Source organism: Dromaius novaehollandiae, chromosome 1 (assembly GCF_036370855.1).
Source record: "Dromaius novaehollandiae isolate bDroNov1 chromosome 1, bDroNov1.hap1, whole genome shotgun sequence".
NCBI classification, from domain to species: domain Eukaryota; kingdom Metazoa; phylum Chordata; class Aves; order Casuariiformes; family Dromaiidae; genus Dromaius; species Dromaius novaehollandiae.
This window is the reverse complement of record NC_088098.1, coordinates 153,293,386-153,313,538: the sequence shown is the minus strand read 5'-3', so window position 1 is coordinate 153,313,538 and position 20,153 is coordinate 153,293,386. Positions and strand designations below refer to the sequence as shown.

At 40.2% G+C, this 20,153-nt stretch overlaps 1 protein-coding gene across 5 annotated transcripts in view; it reads right to left on the bottom strand.

Moving 5' to 3' along the window:
* The window catches only part of RASA3 (RAS p21 protein activator 3), a 185,479-nt gene that overhangs the window by 35,351 nt on the left and 129,975 nt on the right, over nucleotides 1-20,153 (bottom strand). The gene's annotated exons all lie outside the window — the stretch shown is intronic.

Below are 20,153 nucleotides of genomic sequence, written 5' to 3'. Positions count from 1 at the left end.
GAGGGACAAAATGGAACAAATCAGTTTCTGCTGACACGTGGCAACCCAAGGTGAGAAATCTGCACTTTCGCGCTCTCATTCCCACATCTCTGCCAAAAACATGGACCCGTGTAAAGACATTCCATGTTTCACAAGCTAAAGCCCTACTGAGGAAGGTAGCGCCAACTGGAAATAACAGCAGGCAAGCCAGCTGCCGGGACTCTCCCTCCTGAAACGACTCCTGCTTCAAGCAGATAAGTCTGCTGGTTTTGTAGAGGATGCCAGCCACATCTTCCAGCAAGTGAAGTGTTGAGAAACAGGTGTACTGCAGCAGCTCATACATGGCGTCTTCCAGAGACAGTGTCAAAAATGCTTCCTAGTGTAACAATGCTCCCTAATCTTTCAGATACATGTCAAATTACATCTTACCTGGGCAAATACTTGATCTTGTGCTTACTGCACTGCTATTACTTTAATTTACTTGGTGCCTTTGTTTTGAGTAGGAGCATTTACTTATATCAGAGAGAAGCATGCTCTAAAGCAGGAAAGGGGAAAAGCAGATGGAGATATTTCTAAGAATGGGACAATGGAACAACTGAAAATGATTTTTCTCATGAACACAGCAGAAATGCAGAATCTTTACCAAGTTGCAGAACAGAGGCTGCTTTTCAGTCCAAGTCAAGTCTTGCCTCAAGTCCTTAGACTGCATACATTGAGCTGTAATTACACAAGCAGAACTACACTGTTACAACTGGAAATTTTTAATGAAGACACACTCTGAAGCTCCTTGGGCAGGTAAGCAGTACCTCTACTCGCAGGGTGACATACCTTACAAACTACTAGGTGCTATAAATTCAGCAAGAAAAATAATATCCATTTCCTTGCTCTCAATAACACCAACTTTGATATAAAAATCAACAGGAAAAAAAAACAGTAACAGACAGCACTCTACAAATTTATCCACAAAGCAAATTTTTTCAAACATATGATGTGGACTTCAAACACCAATTTACTACAGACCTATTGCTGACTCTACATAAAGCGGTGAAAAATTTTATGTTCTACCAATACCAGATAGAGTACAATAAATAATTTATTCTATCTAGGCAAAATCCTGCTATACCAAGGTGTACTACAGTCCAGAGCTGTACTTCCTTTGACTAAAACAGAAAACAGTTTACTGGAGGCATGGAGGTAAACAATACCAACTAACTACAGCAAACTTCAGTCAATCTAGATAGGTTCAAACAGGCCGAAAAAGTACATTAAGACCGAAGATCACACTAAAGTGGCACAAGCAAGAAGCTGAAGTGACACTCAAGACTGCAACCTCACAGAATAAAGGCTAAATAATTGGCTTAATACAGGCAGCCCCCAATAACACGATCACTCACAAGCTTCCTATTTTCACAGCCTCCACTTGCACAGAACAACACTCAGTAGTTAACCTTGATGAATCTTTTTTCATTACTGATTCATCAATACTGGTGCAAAAGAGAATTATGTTCATTATTTTGAATACTCAGGTGAAATCATAGATCAAAACCATAGTAAAAGTCATGGAAAAGACTTGGATTGGATAGGCACTCTGCCACTTATTTCTGGACATCTTTTGTTCTATTACAAATTTTACTTTGCACATAGAACTGGGAGCCCTCCATATGCCCAAGTTAGTAGGTATCTGACACTGCACAGTGTTGCCACGTCAACACCTAAATTCAAGCCACAAGTGCTATCACAGTACCAGTTAGAAATGAAAGATTCACGTCCCAGTAACCCTCAAAGCCAAATACATACCACACACCAGATCTGGTTGTCTAAACACAGAGGTGAGTTTAGGTCTCCTCCGCAGACTCCTGCTGCTGCTTCCAGAAGGGCAGCAGTCACTCATGGGTCCTACATATTTGACAGCTCCCTGCCTCTCAGAGGTATCACAGATACACTAGATGCATATTTTCAGGCAACCAAGTACAACCCCAAATCCACCCAGCCTATCTTACAGAGAAGGTGAAAAACAGGCTTTTTTTGCATGTGTATTAACACAAATGCTCAACACTGCAAGGCAAGTACTACTTTTTAAATTCACACAGGGTACATCTGAATAAAATGAGCACAGTAGATCTCTGGCAGAGTAGCTAGGAGAAGTGCAGGAGGAAAAATCCAGAAGTAGAAACAGAAAATCTTTATGAAGAGAGAGGTTCAGCTTGATTCTCTTGTAGGGACAGAGGAAGCCACTTTTCTTCTAGTGGTCTTTACACTGACTACTGGTAACGCTCTTCTAGAGTAGCAAATATGGCTGAACGTATTTCCATTTGAAAAAAGAGCAATTGTACACCATTTGTTAGTATCAAAAAAATACACCCCTTCCACTGCTTCCTTAAAGCAGCCTTTAAGTTCCTTAAAATAAAATATTAGCTCAATGGCTTTATAGCAGTCAGCCAATTTTTCTACTGTTCATGAATGGCTTCCAAGCCAGCTCTCATTCACACAGGAAGAACTATGTGAACTAAACACAGTGAAAGCATGTTCATAAAGAGTATTATTCCTGTTTTAATAAAAGCAGTCCTTTCAAGAATACACAGATGATAGAAAGTTATCCAAGACAGATGTTAAATTTAGATCCATGATCTAAATTTAAGGACATGTAGAGGTTAAAAATCGGTACAAGATACAACCTCAGATGAATTCAAATGATGGAAAAGACAAAGCTATCCACCAGAAAAATGTACATACCCTAACTGTACATGTATACAATGATAGGATCCATTCTAATATTGCCACACAGGAAAGTTCTTTACGTTTTTGTGGCGAGTCCTCTGATATCACTTCAACCATCAGCAACAGTTAAAAAGACAAACAGTATCAGCAGCCAGTCAGAGAGGTCATAGCAGCATAGATCATAGGGTATTTGCATCTTAAATTGTGTGTGCTGTTCCAAATACCAGCTCTCAAAAACACATCTAGAAAAGATACAGAGAACTACTAAAGGATGACTAGAAATATGGAGAGACATGAGAGATCAGAACTCTTCAATACAGAAGACAAAAAAAAAAAAAAAGTTATCCATTCACAAACAGCTTATAAAAATCAAGAATGATGTGGAAAACATTTCCTCATAAAACTAGAATTAGGCAGCACATAATGAAATTAGCAGACAGAAGGTTAAAGATAAACAAAAGGAAGTACTATTTCCACATAATGTATAATGAAATTGTGAAACTTACTGCCACAGGATGTCACAGATGCCAAAAGTAGACATGGATTCAAACTGGGATTACGCAAATTAATGGAGTGTAGGCTCACAGGTAGCTATGAAAGCATAATGGTCCAGAAGCCACCTCCAGCTCCATAAAGCTCAAATTGCTGATTGAGAAGAATATAACACTGGGACAATCAAGCCTTATTTGAAGCATCATTCACTGGCAAATATCAGAAACAGATCAGGACTAAACCAGAAGTGTATTTAAAACAGTAGGATAGTTTTCACGTTCTCTGAAAAGAAGGAGAAAGAAAAAAAAAAAGCAGAGAGCACAGATGTGCTTATATACTCAGGATAGCTTAGAGTGTAAGATGTTTCTTTGTGTGCCGTGGGAATGAGAAAAGCAAAAACAACCTTGAAAGAAACAAATACAGAAAAACAGGAAACACTCACGGACATAAACTGCACCCAAAGCCTTCCAGGTAATTTAAAAATAGTTAATGTGTAATGATGCTGGAGAAAGCAGGCAAGAAATTGAAGACAGAGATTTGAAGGAATGAAAGCTATGTCTGGGAAGAGGCTCATTCTGGTTCCTGTATCTTATTAAGCAGTAGGTAGAGATATAATAAAATTCAACAAGACAGTCTGATTGACTCATGTTACTATACGCTCATCAGCTGTAGGAAACCAATCCTAGAACTGCTTTCATTATAGCCATTTTCTTTAGTCAGGGGAAAGTTAGGTAAATTAACACTCCTCCTCTCCCAACCTGGTACCAAAATACATGCTTTAATTTGCAAGCAGGAAAAGAGGTAGGACAAAATCATAGCTACTCAGACACGCAGTAAAATGGAGCCCCCATTCTGCCACATGGGTATCACGCTATTACGACTGGCAGTTAATATCTGGATTAGATGGAAAAACACACACAAAAAAGATAATACTGTTTCTACAAAAGGGGGAGGGTTGGGGTGAGAAGCAGTAAAAACAGTCAGTCAAAAATGAATGCCTTTGCTCTATTCATCTGCAGAATTAATTTAATATATGTGTACTATCTTAATGAAAAAAGCCTAGACAATCTAGATTATTCAAGAATTACAAGCTGACTCATCAGACCCCAGAGGGACAATGTCTGGCAGCTGCTAGAACCTTTTCTGTCCAACTAGTAGTTTCTGATCATTAGCTGTCTAGGGCCCAGCCAGGACAGGGTTAGCTATCCCTCACAGCTAGAGAGGTTGGGCTAGGCTAAGGTTATTGGTGGGTCATATGGGAAAACTTTCAATGCAGCTGCCTCACTATATTTTGCTTGCGGTTTATAAAATTAACAGGTTTCAAGGAACAGGAGATTTCAGTTTTCAATGTGGTTTATGACCAAACCTTCTCAAGAGTAAATATGCTATGGAAAATTCCCAGAGGGTAAAAAAAAAAAAACCCAAACCCAAACACACCATAGACATGCCCTCTTTAAATTACGTGATTACAGGAGATCGAGGGGGTGGAGAGTAGAAGGTTTAAAAAACACGTTTCTACAAAGGCACACATCTGAGAGCGTAGGCATTCCTTCTGCCTCTGGGGTGCCAACCAGAAGCTGTAGTCTGTAGTCTTTAAGACAGCCTCCTACACAGTCTTACCCAAGAACAGGCCTATCATAGGCAAGCAACAGGAGGGTGATCCAAGCCTGTGGGAGTCCCACACCCCTTCCTTGAAATCGCATAAGTTATTTGAAAATTAGAGACTTTTCTAATTAGTCAAGGATGTACATGTGTCATCAGCATCCTTGTGAGCCAGGATGGAAAATCAGTACAAAGACAGACACAGAGAAAAGAAACCAGAAGGGACATGGTTGTTCTTAAAACGTGTACTCATATTAAGTGTTCTTTCCACACTGAGCCACTTTTCCAAGAAGCTTCCAAGGTACCTGGTCATGCTCCACTCTTCCTTCAGTTCCAACCTAAGGAACAGCACAGCGTTCCCACACCCTTTTGTCAAACCAGACTGCTTTCTCATTGTGATTCCTCAACAGAATAGACTTTTTTTCTATACATGAACTTCTTTTCTATCACTGTACATAACTGATGCATTTTAACTGCCTTCACTTAAATACTGGGTCCTGGGACCAAACTTATGCTTGGCAAGTTCACTGATGTATTTTATTAGTCTTCTATTTCCAACTTCCACTTGGTTCCAGTGCTCTTAGTTTCTTCAACTTAAGGCTTTCTCCCATGTCCTAGGCATATTTTTTGGTTCTTCTCAGATTCTTCTCTGCTTAATTTCAAAGACAAAAGAATTCCTCCTCCTTGCTTGCTCTAGTGAACTAGTTATTATTTGAACACTTGGTGCTTTGTGTGATAAGTCTGACCAGGCAGAGCTTAAAAGCAAACCATGTGGCAGATCTGTCAGAACTGTCAAAATAATGTATCTTTGGTTTCTTATGTTTAGTACTTCTTTGGTAAGGTATATTCTCCAGGACTTGGTACGTGACCTACTTTTCTTAGATTGCTCTACATCTTCTTTTCTAGCAGACTACAGGGTCATGTGGTGACAAATATATCATTCTGAGTACCTTGTCTTGAATAGTCTCCCTTTTTGAACAGACTTTTCAGGATAGATAAAATAAGCTATTAACCTCTAACTTCATAATACAGTAGCCCAATCTTTTTGTCTAGTCTGACAGTAAAGAGTGGCACTTTTCCCTTTCTGGCCACATTCAGTTCATTCTTGAATGTCCTTTGCTTTCAATGCAGCCCTGCATCACAATCTCAGTTCCTTATTCATTCCCAGTATTTTAAGAGGAACTTAGAGGTAAAGCTGCATGGTAGATTTCCAAATGTACCTTGGTCAACCTCACATCTATGCTAACACATGGCTGCTGCTCTCAGACCCATGGGCTGACTTCTTTCTTCCATTACAATCAGGAACTGTTCCAAGGCCTCTTTCTTTGCTCCTTTGATCTGCGTGTGATCAAGGCCTTGCCAAGCCAGTCATATTCATGTGTTTTAATGGGGTTTTGCCAGGATGTATCTGCATCCACCACTACTAAGCACAAAGAAACTACCTCTAGCTCAGGAATTCCCTGAATCATAAATTTCTGGAGGCCAAGAAAGCACATCAGCATATGGCTGTTCTCACAATCCTTCAGCTACTATCAGACACACTCAAGTGTGATGTGTGTGACAAAAATGTTATGTCTTGAACAACTATTGGTGCACTAAAAACCCTGAAATGAAATTGTTTCATTAAATACAAAGACGACAACATACTGTCAATGCCTATATATCCCTACATCACTACTGCTTCAAAGAAACTGCAAAAATTTCTCATGCCAGTAGTAGTCTAAACATTTCTTAACAGTAATAGTCTGCTATTAATATAGGAGCTGTCCTCCATGCTACAGTTGAAAATACCAAAACAGGTTCCCAATATCAGCTCTAGAAAGAATTTTAAAACCACACTTTACAGAGTACCAGCTGGCACAATAAATAAAGCAAGCAAAATAAAAAGTGGGTGTCAGCCATACTATTCTCAGAGGGCAAGGAGTTGATTCATTAGCAGCTTAGCCAGCTTGAGTCAATTATATGAGACTTGCAAGTTTCCTAAAAGCCACTTGAGAATTTTTTTTTTTTTAGTTAGGTTAATATTAAAAAAAAGGTTAAATTGTATTCAGTGATAGTTTCCTGAGGGCTTTAACAAAGACACAAACTTGCTGAAATTCTAAATTGCACTGGTTTAGTGACTATTTGCACTGACATCATCATTTCTTCCTGCCTCAGTCTCTGACTCGCATCTCCAATTATTAACAGGGAGTAACAGCTGAGCTATGGGAGAGTAAAGAGAAAGGGTAAGTAAGGAGAAGCAGCTATTTCCAGAATAAGGTGATTTTCAGAGGGGACAGAAGACCCAAATACAAGTTGTGCCAAAGCAAGAAGTATGTAAAAATTATAAAGAAACAGCTATGCAAGAAAGAAGGTACAATCAGGAAAGAATGAATTAGACCAATGACAAAACTATGTTGGTTCTTGCAAGGAAAGCGAAGAAATTTCAATCTGATGTAGTATGGCAGGAAGCCAAGGAATGGATCAACACAGCAAGGCAGTTGCAGAAGCATTTGTGTTACAACAGTGTGGTTAATGAGGAATGAAGAGAAGAGGAAGAGACAAAACGACAGTAATTACAACATGCAGCAAATGATTAGAGCCCAGGCAACAACTTTAGCTGAGTTGTCAGTGGCCTGAGGCAGTATCAAATAGAAGAACTGAGATCATGCCTATACAGGCAGATAAGGAAAGAAAGGTGACCAAAGACCAAAACACAGCTTGCAAGTCTGAGATACAGGAAGGCTACTACAGCCTACATAACGAAGCCAGCTAATGACACCTAAGTCTTCCACGTTCTTCTTCTTTGCTTGGAAAGAGAGCTCAGTCCCAAGAAGATGCGCTGTCCATATATGGGACATACAGGGTTTAGGGAAATGAAACTGCACCAACTGCTCTGACCTCTGACTGGAGATCCGTCCAAGTTTAATCCATTCCCAGGAAGGAACTACCTGCATGCCGCACAGTCACCTCCTTTCAGGATATGCATGCATGTCACTGTGTCTGTGCATGAACAAACAAGCATGTCTTGGTTTTTCTTTCCACTGGCCAGCTGAGGCCAAAGATCTACAACAGCTAGACAGACTGATAGTGATATGAACAGAAGGAAGACAAAACAAAGAAGCTAGTTTTGGAATGACTGAAATTCATCCCAAGTGTGAAGCGTGATTATGAGTTAAATAAAAAGAGGAAAGAGACTAAAACTAGAAGCTTAACACTACAGCTTAACACTACTTAAGACAGAGAGGAGGTAACAAGAAAACTCTGAAGAGGAGAAAAAAAAGTATTCAGCTGTGGGAAACAGAATCAAAACAGTGAAACAGAAGCAGCACATCCCTGACTTAGCTAAGGGTTTCCTAACTAATTGGTGAGTAAGGGTTTCCTCCCGAGGGTTTCCTCCTACTTGGTGAGTACAGCTGAGTCAAGCTGCCATTGCAGTTTGGCCATAGATGGTCCTATTTTAAATCAAACTATTGACAACCCCATACGCAACTTGAACAGACACACCTATAACAACTGTGAGAGCATGAAGCACAGCAGACTGTAAGAAAGTGTCTAAACATCATCTCACTTTAGTTAAACGGCCCAACAACCTAGAAGTCTTGGACCAAGTGAATACACCAGTTGAGTGTCTGGATCAAATCTCAACAACTCTTTGGGTCGTGGGAGGGAGATATGAGGTCATTTAAAGAAAAACAGGTGGAATTGATAGAATGAAAGCCCAGTCAGTTTCTTCTCAGCACTACCTAGTCCAAGTATAATATTTTCTTTATTAAATAAATCCTTGATGACTGTTTCACTTAGATTCTCCCATCATTTTTATATTTAACTAGATGTATTACAGCAGCAAATGCACCTTTTTAAAATAAAAAGATAAAACAGCTCACAGTTAAAAGTGGGGAAAAAAAAGTGACTATTCATGGACCTAGAAAACAATCAAAGGCAACTTCAAAACACTGAGGCAACAACCTTCTGTACTGGGCATGCCTTGGCTCACCTAAGGTATGTGTAACTTAAGTCTTTAAAAACATAAGTTGAAACAATGCAAAACAACTTTGACTTCATTTATATGAATATTCAGAAGATCTGTGATCTTTATTAACAATACTTAATATTAGAAGGGTAGTGATTTTTCTTACAGATGCAATACTTCCATTAACTAATTCAAATTGAGCTGATTCATCACCATTACTGAAAGCTGATGATAATTAAGTTTACCACTGACTCCCAAAGTAATGCAGATGCATTGAATTTATTGTGATAAGAGAACTAGGCTAAGGTTATATATTATATGTCAGAGTCAACATGAAAAATTCTCTCTTCTAACTACATTTCCAGAATTAACAATATTAACTTTATGCTGTCTAGATTTAAATAACAAAAAAGACCTTAACATATCCCATTGCAATTACAGACCAGTAACCAAGTGGGGTGGGAGGGGGCAGAAAAATTACATGGTGTCAGATATTTAACACTAAAATCAAGGCACTATGTGCTTGAAAACTATTTTTATTAAAAAAAAAAAAAAACCACAAGACAGTTCAATTCAAACTGGCATTTAGATACACCAAGTTTGTGAAGGGCAGCCAGGAGGCAGAACTGTAGAGTCTTCCTTAGCTATCCAAACAGAGAAACATGGACCAGGCTTGTTACGTTCTGTTAATCTAAAATTTTTATAGCATAGAAGACAACGTTCTTCATTTCAAGAAACAAAAACATCACAGGCATGAAAAGGCACAGTTTGAAACACACTTTTTGAAGAAGCTAACTAAAAAAAAAAATCCTCCCCAATGTCTATGACTTGGCCAAAAGAGAGGTCAAATAGGATTCATAAGCCATTCATTTAAAAAGGGTTGTTACAGAATGGTTACTTACCTACTTTGAACTGTTTCTCTGGTGCTAAAAGACCACTTACTATATTGCAAGGCTAGAAAGTATTCTTCCAGACATGCTCAGATGTACTGTATTGTTACGCTGAAATTAAAGTGGGTATTGAAACACCTCACATGTAAGGCAGTATACATACAGCTTCTCAGAGCTAATGTAGCACGCATTGATCAGCTGCTGCCCTCTCTTCTTATCAGTACTGGTATACTGGTACCAGCTTTGCCACCCTAGATTCCTGCTATGGCCTATCCACTTAGTAAAGCCCAGCAGAGAAAGAGGCCATCTCTCCCACAGATGTATATTACAGTGCTTTGTGGCTAGAGGATTACACTGTGAATATGATACAGAAACAGCAGAGAAGGATATTTCAGGACTTTTTGTGGAAAAAAAGACAGGGAGTCCTGCAGACAAACCCTTCAGCTAGCAGTGAAACCTTCATAATAAAGCATTGCCCTCCGTAACAACAGAACTACAAAGCACTGGACTCCTGACATCCTCCACAATTTTTAAGACTTTAGGAAAACATCCACCTGAAATGATCCTGACTGATGCTTTCTCCTCTAGAAAAGGTATATGCATATTGTCTTACAGGTGTTGTTTCAGGAAAATACCCAGTGATTTAGAGTTTTCTAATTTATCTCATACTATCGAATCATTAAAGAGCAATACCCAGAAGGCATCTCGTGATGAAAGCACAGACCTTCAGTGGAAGACTAAAATACCTTTACCAGTTGCATTCGATAAGCACTAGGTGAGATTTTTCTGCATGATGAGAGCAAGTCAGGATGGTAACACTGGTATTCTGACAGGAACAAAGCACTAATGTATGGCTGACATTTTCCTCTAGCACATTGTCCCATTTTGCTTTCTGCCCTGAAAGGTCAGGCATTGTCCTACGCTCACCTAAAACCTGTCATACTCCATCCCAAATGCAGCTGTGCTTCACAAAGTGGTTGTTACACCTCTGTTTGTAGAGCACTTTGAGCTCCTTAGTAATGAAAAGCAATGAAAAGCAAGCTCTTTTTAAAAAAGGTTATAGACTCTTGTCACTTTAGATCTTCTTAGGGAAAACCAAGATGCAAATTAGGGCATGGTTAGGTAGCTATTCAGGTATAACCAGCCCTAATTAGTAACCCACATCAGCTTTATAGTTCCATTATTACCACACAAACAGTTCATACTCACTTCAAGTTTCTCCTTATATTTTGGTACCGAAAGGGATCTCCGAGATCATGCACTCTGACCTCTTTCATGACACTAATCAAAGCTCTCACCTAGTCAAGTTCCGCATTAAGCTCATGATGTCTATGGCATCTCCAGAGCACCTTCTGGAAAGAAATCCAGGTGTAACGTAAAGGACTCCCAATGATTAAAAAAATCCCCACAGCACCCTAAAGGGAACCGTTTACTGATTAATGATCCTGACTGTTTAAAAAAAGTGTTTTAATACTTGTTTCCTATTAGATCAGCCTTTAGCTTCCAACCACTGAGCATTACTGTGGTAAGAATAAGCAACCATATTATCAGAATGACCCTCCTCTGAATATACTACATACCACGGTTTCACGACTTTGAAGTTTTTCTTGCATAAATCAAACACACTTTCACTATAAGGCACATTTATCAGGTTTCCAGTTCTTCCTGCAGCTCTTCTACAAACCCTTTCCAGTTAACAGCATCCATTTAGCCTGGTCTGCTAAAGTAAAAAGGCTTATGAGAAAATGCTACCTGCCCACATTTGGCCATCAATCTCCCACTGATTATTTTTTTGAATCGGTTGGCAATTTCCACAAAATTTGAAAGAGCAGTAGAGATCCCCAAAGGATATTCCAGTTTGACATATTTTGTTAAATCCAATGGCTGCATAGAGAAGAGAGGGCCACCAAAAATGCCCAAGGAGGAAAGGGCTGTAGATGATGGCAATTCACTGATTCTCTGTGGCCACTGACTCATAAGCACACACATAGCAAGAGCCAACCATCACACTGTACCAGCTCTTACCAACATGATATTTAGAGTACCAAGGCAAGAAACGGAGGATAGTACAGCAGTGACTGTCAAACAACAAAAAGGATAACACCAAGCAGAGCTAGTACATCTGCAACTGCACAGAGTCTAGCTGAAGTCTTGCTTCTGTTTGAAGCTTATGTGTATGAAATTACTACAAAACCATCAGCTTGGAAGCAAGTCAACTGGAAAATGAGTTCAAATTAATTGCAGACACTACTGCCTCCAAAAGCACAGACTCTTTGCCAATTTCTGTGCTTGTAGGATCACATCTTGCATTTTCTTTCAAAGTATTTCCCTTTTTTCTTTGTATTTGAGAGAGCAAAACCACTAAAGGAGGAACTAGCAAACTATCTAGTGGAGCAAGGAGAAGGAGAATAGCTGTACAGTGAAAATGACTGACCTCAAAGTGCTATTAAATTCAAAAAGTGAACTCAAAGACTTCTCACCTTTTCCATTCACAAGTGCTTTTATTTGTTATAAATACACAACTAGCAACATAGCGCAAGTATTTCACAATTGTCATCCAAATCAAAGGTCTACACCAAGATAAAAAACAATACAGGAGACACTGGTGAGGTTGGTGCTATGGACTCTGAAAAAAACTTGGTCATAGTACATAACCAGTTAAGCTCACGTAATTGTATAACATATCCAGAAGCATAAAGATGATTTCTAGCTCATCTTGAAAGATTAGGGAAAGGGGTATTTTCTCATTATTAATGATAATGTCACATACACAGGCAGATTTTTGGAGCAACTTCCTTTCAACAAACAGTTCTGTGAACAACAGATTTAACAAAGATTGTCTCCTATGCATTGTGTTCCCTGTCTTAATGCTTCTTACACTTGCAAAAAAACCCAACTTCAACACCTGGGGCCCTGTGACTTTCCTTTTTGCCCTGCAGCTTACCCTATTCCTTTCTATCATACCTCAATATCCGCAGTTCCCTGCTCTGCTACCTAACTATCACCCTGGCAAGATTGCTCCTCCTGCAGCAGTAGTGACATCAGTAAATAAAGTAGAAGTGTGATTTTTAAGTTGCATTATGTCCCATGACATTGCTCCTTCAGAAGCTTCACTAACATTTTTTCGGGATGTTACTTACCACAGAAACTGTACTGATTCCAACAAAGTCATTCAGAATGAAAAAGCATAAAATTTACCCTTACATTATGCTAAATACCATGTACATCAAAGAGCCACTTGATACAGGTCAGGCTGCAAAACAGCTCACAGATTTTTCCTAGGGACCTACCCCAAGAACAATTAATTGAACTTCTCCAGCTGATTAAAGGACATGAGTGAAGAAAAACATGCAGACAACTTGGGATACTGTCAGTATCTCGAAGTGCTAACGATTCAAAATTCTCGAAATTTATGCATCTATTACAAACATGGATACCACAGGAATACTCTCTAATGCCCCCCAAACACTCTGACACTGTGACCTCAAGTACATTTAGAAGTTAAAAATAATTCATTAAAAGGATTTATGCTTGAATAATTTGCCTCAATTTATCATCCTGGACTATGTTTACTCCGTGCAAAACAGGAAGTACCCTGAAGTTATTTAAACAGTGGCACTTACTGTTGAAATAGATTGACTTAGAATAGATACATTCCAGTCTTGCACCACAAGACCAGTCTTAGATGTACTCCAAAGAGTCATGCAACAGTCTCAAAATGGTGACCACTTTACATTCTCTGCTTGAGGTAGACTACTGCTAAAAGCCCTAATCAAAGAAGTTGCTCTTAATTAGGATTAAAGACAAGACATTTGGTTACAACTTAAGTAAATGGGAAGAACTTCATAAGCAGAGGAGAAAGCACTGAAGAAACACTGAATATAAAAATGAAGAAGGGTGAAACACAAGTTTAAGTCATAGGAAATTTGGCAGCAGGAGGAAGTGATATTAATAGACATGGGGAGGTTTGATGGAGGGAGTGAGCAGTTTAAACTTAATTTAGGCTACAGAATGGGCAAGACAAGTTTTGGTGGCGAAGCAGAAGCAAAGGGCAGAGAACTGCTCCGATGGCAAGCAGCTCATTACCTTACCATCACCACAGTTGAGAGGAAGGAAAACCTGTGATCTGTACTAAAACCTCAGACAGAAGTATGTCTCCATCCCCTCTCCCTTCCCCTCCCTACTCCCCAAATCCACAGTACTACAGCACTACACAATAAAATACCAGATGATTTGTGATTTAATCTCAGAGCAATTTTTTCCCCCCAGTTTGTTACGAAACACATACAAGATTAAAAGCATGACCAAGATGCAGTGCTGCAGGAAAAAAAGGATAGCTTAATGCAGGGTATGCTCTCCAGACAAACAAGATTGTGACACATTTTAATGGGTGCTTACATTTATTGAAAATGAACCCTTGAAACCATTAAACTGGCCTGCTTGTAGTCAGCAACACCATTTTTTCCCCCAACTTACTCAGCTCAAATTTCAGGCAGGAGAATAAACTTCATTTGACCCTGAAGTGAGTTCAAAGTTTGCTGTGCACTGTATGTCCATGTAACTAAGTACAAGCTTATCTGAAGCAGTACTAAAAACCTGTGTTCTCTAAACGCTGAAGCAGCAAACACAGGCACAGGTGGCAAGGTGGCTCATGGAGAGGTTTTGAGTGGAGGCAAACAGCACTGAGAGCTGTAGCACCCTGAGAGGGACATCAGCTTTCGGCTCCGGCCTCAGGCTAGTTCCAAGCTCAGCAGGAGCTGCGGTCTTGCACTGGGGCAACATACAATAAAGAGCCTGAGAGCTGCTGCCCCGCACAGTAACAAAATACTGTCATCAGCGTATTGCCTCTATGAGACAGCACCTCCTGGCTCCTGCTGACTTTCTTGCAGAACACCTCCTCTAATTTGGAAAAGAAAAATACCGCACAGCACACCAGCCTCAAGAAAGGGCTAACCCCTGCTCTACACCATCATCCAGCAGACACTGGAGTTCGCTGTGTTTTAAAACTAGGATTAATGTCCATGCAACATTATCATCTATTACAAAAAAAATTAAATACTGTGAGAGATTAAAGAAATTGCACCAAGTTAACAGGTTCTAGAGTTTTCTGCATTAACACGACACTCAAAAAAACACCTCAAAACAACAACAAAAAAAAACACAGAAAGCATTATCTGAAACTTTGCTGGCTATCCTTTCTGCACTCCTGCTTTCCACTCCTATCAATGTCAAAGATAGAGCCATGACAGAAAGCAGTAACATTTCAGTCTTCGGTGTCACAAATACAGTAAAGTCGCACATTTCAAAGTTATCTCTTTAATCGAACCCTTTGAACAGTTTCTTTACTTATTCCTGGGATCTGATGAAGATAGTTATCTACAGGAAAGTAAACTAGCTGCAACATAAATGAGAAAAGCAGAAAGCAAGCTAGTTTGAAAAGGAAAATTTTCAAATGACTCAAAGACGATGCCTGCATGTTTTAATTTTACATAGCAGCATTTAAATATATTCCATGGTTGAAGGACTGGCTGTATTTCTGTCCTTTTTAAGGTGCCTCCAAATGCAATTACAGGTGACCACAACAAACTCTCACCACTCAAGATTGGATCATGTATTCTCCTCCTCTGCGGTTAAGAATCACTTGTGATCCACAAACAGCAGTTAGACTTCTGACTAGACTTGATACCTGTGATTTTGCCCCTCAAAAACTGTGACTAGCAAAATATAGACTGACCATCTAAACTTTTCAAAATGGAATATCAATTACACTTAACCTTAGAAATGCCATATTGCATAAGAGAATTTTAAACACAGTTACATAGGCAGAATGATGTAGAGCAATGGTTGACAGCCTGTGAGCAATGTGCTGCCCACGCCACTTTCCAAAGCTCACAGACAAGTAAAGTAAAAACTATACTGTGAGCAGTCAGAGCGCAAAGGTGCTGCCCACTAAATGCTCAGTTCACAGGGCAGGGACAGTTGGGGAACCATCACCCAGTCCACCACTCCCACCCCTATGCAGTTCACCCCCCACCCCTCCCACCTTCTGCTCTAACCACATTTGACAAATGAATCCTTCCTCCTTACCTCCCCCTTCCTCTTCAGAAGGACTTTTAAAGCTCTTAAATGCCCACAGCTCAGTCACTGTTCTCTTAATGACCCCTGAAGTGTTTATCTTAGAGATGTCATATCTACTCATTGTTTCCTTTCCTGCTTGCTCTTGCAAACAAGCCCATTTAACTTTGTTCCACATGGCCAGAATACATCTCTTGAAGCACTCAAGAGAGTCACACAGCATTTAAGATTAATTCATCAATTAATGCAGAGCAACAGCATGTCTTCCACACCAGGGTTATAAATGCTTCATTTAGCAAATAAAACTTCAGCATTGGTAATGTCTTTGCAGATCCATGAATCACTCGCTGGAAAACTGTGTTGCTACACATGAAAGGCAGCAGAGGCTGCTAAACCACATAAGTAATAATTCAGCTGTATAGACTAAGTGGGGAGGGGGGAGAGCAAAAAAGGGGGGGAAGCTCTCAAAAACAGATGTTTTTAAGCTTTTTTTAAACCTAAGAGACAAGACATAAGACAACACTTGAAGGAGCAGCTGGGGACACTGAATAAATACAGACATTTAAATGTGACTAATTACATACACATGCTGGAATTCTCAAAGGAAGATTAGGGAGCTAGACTCCCAGCTCACGCTGACTTTCAATAGGAGTTCAGTGGCCTATTCCTTTAGGCATTCTCGAAGTCAGATGTCATCTTGCTAAATACAGAACACTGCTTTTAAACGTTGCCTCTGGTAGCTTAGCCAAAGTGAAACGCATGGCTTTCTACAAAGCAATCTCCAGGAGCCCGCCTCTTTATTACATAAATGTGAATGAACATATCTACTAATCTTAGCCTATGCTGCTCTGCAAGATGAGAGACAGTTGTCTGCACTAGCCCAGAGGCCTGAAAGTCTCTGGGGAACCACCTTTCTGCAGTGAACACAAATGTGCTGCATGGAGTCTGCTGCAGAGATGATGAGGAAAGGTTTACAAAAGCTCTACAGTTCCTTTCTAAGCACTTCTGTCATGAAGCAGGAAGGATATCTGTACAGGGAATGTGGTGATTCAGAAAAAAAATGTAGAGATAGGCATGTGCCAATGTTTTTCCAGATGTACTCACAGAATAGGGGTGCACACACACTGCTTATGCCTTTGTTCAAACACTTTAAGCTGGCATGGCTGCAGAAGGAGCATCCTTCCCTCATCCCTGTCACTTACTTTCCCTCTTTGTGCTCAAAAAAACCTTTGTGCTGTTTCTAGGGTATACAGGATCAGGCACTGATCCAGCTTAAAAAACTTGAGGTGAAAAAAAATGTTGCTCATGCAGCTGCCAAGAAACTTGTGTCAGCACAAAGGTAAGAGTGGAACAGGTATGGGCACAAGCAGCAGGATGCATGGGAAGGTCCAGACTGCTTCTTTCCGTGGCCTTATTTCCTTAAAATGTTCATAAAACTACAGACAGATTTCTTGCAAGTGCCAAACCATGTGACAGATAAGAGACGGTCTTCGCTCTACAGCCAACAAAAGGTGAGGCCAGATGTTGCTAGCCACGAGAAGCCGCAGCTGACTGTGCAGAGGGCCAGGAAGGCGGTGGCTGTACAGGGCAGGGGAAGACAACTCAAGATCTTCTGTGAGGAAAGGACAGAGGAGGAAAAACCAGAATCTGCTGAACAGACTTACTTTTTCCAAACGCACTGTGTACTCCAGATGACACACTGCATGGCACACCAGTCGTTAGCATAAAAACACAGTCACATGGAGGTACCAGGCCATAAAGTCCATACATGTTTTCTCCTATCCAATTAGCACTTCGGCAAGGGTCTGTGCTCTGTAGGCTACGGACTCGCTCTGCTTACGTATGACATAAATATACGACACATCAGAAGCCCAAGTCCTGTGCTAGGAACACGAGACACTTAGGGAGACCAGCTGACAACTCAGAGCAACCCAGTGACTGGGTCCACCAAGATTCCCAGCAGTTCCACAGAGAGAAGCCACAAGCAGCAAAGGGCTCCCAAAAGGAGCCCACAAAGATGAGCTCTGGTTCTTACACAGGGTGACAGCAGGAGCCGCTTGGGGACACAGGCAGTTTGATCATAATGCCTGCATCTGCACTGTCAATGTAACTTTTAAATCCACTAATGCTTCTCCTCATAATCTTTGCTGCAGAGACTCAGCCAGAGAAATTGTGCTGTACCAGCTGGCAAAGACTACAGCCTCTGAAGGGCTCTGATGAAGCACAACAGCTTAGTGGTTTAGGGCTAAATGAAAGTATTGAATGCTTCCTAGGGAGAAGCTATTAGGTAACAGTTTTTAACTGATTTTTTTTGCTTCCTTTGCAGAGGCTAAGGAAGCTCACATGCCTTTTGCATTTTAAAATAATCTACTTCTTAATGTTCAAAAGCTTAGCAGATAGCAATTTTAATGCCCCCTTCCATTCAGATGAACGTTCCCATCCAGCTGACAGTGCGCTCCATGGGGCTACAGACTGGCTGAGCAAGGTCCCAGCTGCTTTCGAGGCTTTCTGGGATGTGGAGTGGTGACAATGCACACAGGGTTGAAGAAGGCATAGTAGCGAAGATACAACCTGCTGGGGAGCCGGTAAGAAAACTGATTTTTCGGATCAGTTTCTGGAAAAATTTCCTAGCTAGGCCTAGTTTTCAGTGAGCCTGCATATGTGTCTTTGAAAATGAGCATTCTCCTGGGGCTTAGAAAAGCATCTCTAAGGTATTTCTAAATTGTGGCCCACTGGAAGCAGCTTTTGTTCTCCTCACCAACTTGAATTGTTCAACCGGCTATATCTGTGTGGCAATTTACAGGATAGTGTTTATCTTCCTGCACCTAAGAGCCCTATTAAAGAAAAAAAAATGTCAAGGAAATCCACAAGACAAGCATTCTAAACGTTCTGCTCTGAAGAATGCAGGATTAAGTGATTTTAGGTTCTCGATCACAGTCTTATAGCTTTATCTTACTTGCTCATTGTAAGCTGTCCACATTAAAATCAGGTATCTTTACATACTTCATTTGGTACCTGCACTCCTCTAATTCACCCAGTCTCTACTTTTTACTCATGAACTACCTATAACAAACAGTTTACCTTCCCTATCTTCTCCATTCTTCCCACTGGCAAATCTTCCCACTGTGTCCAGCCCCAAAGACATTTAATTAAGCATTACTTAATTACTATGCTCTCTCCTTACATGTCTAAGCACTAGAATCAGACCATCTACGAACAAACCTGAAAGAGATTTCAGGCAGTGTGAGAAAACGTCACAGAGCCATAGTCTGCAGGAAAGGCTTTGTATACTTTCCTAAAGCAAAAATACAAAAGGTGCTGTGTGAAGAAAATGCCGCCTTACATTCTGAAGTGCTATTTTTCTGATGTAATCATTCCCCTTTCTCTCTTCCCATTCTTTTTCCCACTCATAAGATATACTGCCACAAAAACCTGTACCAATGGATCTGCACACTCTAGACATATTAATTTCCTAATCTAAGTTTTACTCCCACTTACCACTCAAACGACAAATAGCTTCGGAGACTAGCCAGAGCCAAACAGAGTGCTCAGGTCAGCTACAGAAGAGAGGAAGACATTGGGAAAGACAACTTCAGCAGATAAAAGCTTTTTTGGGCTCCGATTTTCAGATTTTGTTTCTTAGAGCCAAGAGCTGGATTTAAATTGAGATAAGCTCTGAACATTATGATATAGTGGTTAAAAGCTCAGGATTTTTCTAGGCGTTTCAGCCAAAGTATTGTATTTATTGAACAATACCTTGCAAATCAAGGTTATGGAATGCTTCACAATCCAATCTAAGTATTTTCTCTGTACTGTAGAAAGTGAAAGGAATAGTCTTCAAATCAAGGCCACATAAGCAAGAATTTGAATAGAGATTTAAAACCTGTCTGGTCAAATGAATAGAAAGGTAGAAAGAAAATGCTGAACATTGTTATGTCTGAAGAAGTGCTTCTTAATGTATTACACATGCAGCTTCTTGCTTCATGAAAAGCAATGAGGCAATGACAACTTTAACAATATAACCATCTCTAGCATTTCAGGAATTTAGCTGAAAAAAAGCCCTAGTACTACAATGTTACCAGGTCTTACTTCACTGAAGACAAAACCTTTAAAAGAAAGCTGGCTATGGCATGGCATAATCCCACAGAACAAAGTGAAGGGAGTCAAGCACTTCTGATGCTCCACCAATACGTCACCTAACTATCCAAAACAGAGACCATGGTGAGCGTAAAAGCATGTTCCCGTTAATCTGTATTTGCAGAGTACCAGACATCACATCCCACAAATAAGGTTCACAAGGGATCTACAGAGAGGCTTCTGTGACTGTATCGCATCACATGGGAACGCACTGCATACTTCCAGAAAGGCCAAAGCAAAGTATTTTGGCCCTCAGGACAATTCTGCTCCTTTTCCCTTTCCAGGCACTGCATTCTCTGGGCCCACTC